Source organism: Schistocerca gregaria, chromosome 2 (assembly GCF_023897955.1).
Source record: "Schistocerca gregaria isolate iqSchGreg1 chromosome 2, iqSchGreg1.2, whole genome shotgun sequence".
In the NCBI taxonomy this organism is placed as follows: Eukaryota; Metazoa; Arthropoda; class Insecta; order Orthoptera; family Acrididae; genus Schistocerca; species Schistocerca gregaria.
The window spans coordinates 312141578-312143484 of record NC_064921.1 but is presented as its reverse complement, the minus strand read 5'-3'; the positions used below and the strand labels follow the sequence as shown (position 1 = coordinate 312143484).

Genomic DNA, 1907 nt, shown 5'->3' with positions numbered 1-1907 from the left:
TTGGCAATGTGAAATAGTGAAATATATTCGAAATCACGAGAAACATACAGAAGTACGGTTTAGGGAAAGATTGCTATTATACAACCAAGAGTGATTTAATTCTTGCACTCTTACTGTTCAGTCTACACATCAAAGAAGTAAAGGCAGAAATAAAGAAATGGAAATAAAAGAGAGGTTCAAGAGTGTGACTAAATTCCAGAATTCAAAGAAAATGAATAAGAATATTCTGTGTTGATATTAATATTATCAACGAAGAATTAGAGCATCTGTTGAATGGAATGAACGGTCAGTGAAGCACAACTATGTGTAAACTGGAAGAAATGAGAAATAGCTTTAATGGGAATGACGAGAAACATGAAAACTGTTTTTCACGAAGTAGACGAAGTTAAATATTCGGCCACCCCGGATGAAGCAAGCACAGGCGAAAAGGGCATTCCCGACCAAGAGCAATATACTAGTATCATACTTAGGCCGTAATTTGAGGAACTAATTTCTGCGAATGTGTGTTAGGATCACACCATTTTGTGGTAAGGAATCATGGATTATGGGAAGAGTGAAACAGAATAGAATTGAAGCACTGAGATGTGGTGCTACAGAAGAATGTTGAAAATTAGGTGCACTGATATAATAAGGAATGAGGGGGTTCTCTGCATAATCGGTGAAGAAAGGGATGTATGCAAAACAGGGAATAAATTCCGTGGTACTAGAGGGAGCTGTAGAGGGAGGAAGAGGGAGACTTGGGCACATGCAAGTACTTGAAGACCAACACGCTTGTAAGCAGGTGGCCATAAAGTGTGGCTCAACACTGTATTTCCACGATAAAAACCAGTGGTGAGTAACACTCCGTAAGCGAATTACTAGCAAAGAATTGTGCAGATTGGCTTTGATGTAATTTGGCAGTTGTGACTTGTCAGCCTGAAAATGGGAAAATGGTAAATGTGTAGCCTGCAGTATGTATGGAAAAGCTAATTTGCTTCATTTTCTGACTGCAAAGTTCTTTATAAGTCGGTTTTTCGTATTTGCTGACATATTGTTGCAGGCGATGTTTAGAATCATTGTGACAGGTGTCGCAATGCAGAGGTAGAGATCTAGGTGGTACAGCGATACTCGTTTTTAAATCGCCTGTTATCTTGTAAGTGTCACATAACAGAAAACATAATGAGATTTTCACTCTGCAGCGGAGTGTGCGCTGATATGAAACTTCCTGGCAGATTAAAACTGTGCTCCCGACCGAGACTCGAACTCGGGACCTTTGCCTTTCGCGGGCAAGTGCTCTACCAACTGAGCTACCGAAGCACGACTGACGTCCGGTACTCACAGCTTTACTTCTGCCAGTATCCGTCTCCTACCTTCCAAACTTTACAGAAGCTCTTCTGCGAAACTTGCAGAACTAGCACTCCTGAAAGAAAGGATATTGCGGAGACATGGCTTAGCCATGTGCTTTGGTAGCTCAGTTGGTAGAGCAACTGTGTCACTGTCTTTAATGCCGCCTACTACATTTGTTATTACAACCACTGTTAATGTATCCTGTTGTAACGTCATATGCGATTCTTCTGATGCTTGTTTATTCAGTGGCTATACATAAATATACCCCCTCTGAAAATAAACAGATAGAAATACCATGATAGGCATTGGTAAAATCATTTAGTCCGATTTTTGACTGTCGGAACATCAAGTAACTAAAAATCCCTCGCCGGCCGGTGTGGCCAAGGGGTTCTAGGCGCTTCAGTTTGGAACCGCGCGACCGCTACGGTCGTAGGTTCGAATCCTGCCTTCGGCATGGATGTGTGTGATGTCCTTAGGTTAGTTACGTTTAAGTAGTTCGAAGTTCTAGGGAACTGATGACCTCAGATGTTAAGTCCCATAGTGCTCAGAGCCATTTGAACGATTTTGAAAATTCCTCAAAG

At 41.5% G+C, this 1907-nt stretch overlaps 1 non-coding gene across 1 annotated transcript; it reads right to left on the bottom strand.

Annotated features, from left to right (window-relative positions):
• Positions 1 to 1221: 1221 nt before the first annotated feature.
• On the bottom strand, positions 1222 to 1296 carry Trnas-cga (transfer RNA serine (anticodon CGA)). Its single transcript has one exon. It is a non-coding gene; the product is annotated as a tRNA-Ser (tRNA).
• Between the last annotated feature and the right edge of the window lie 611 nt (positions 1297 to 1907).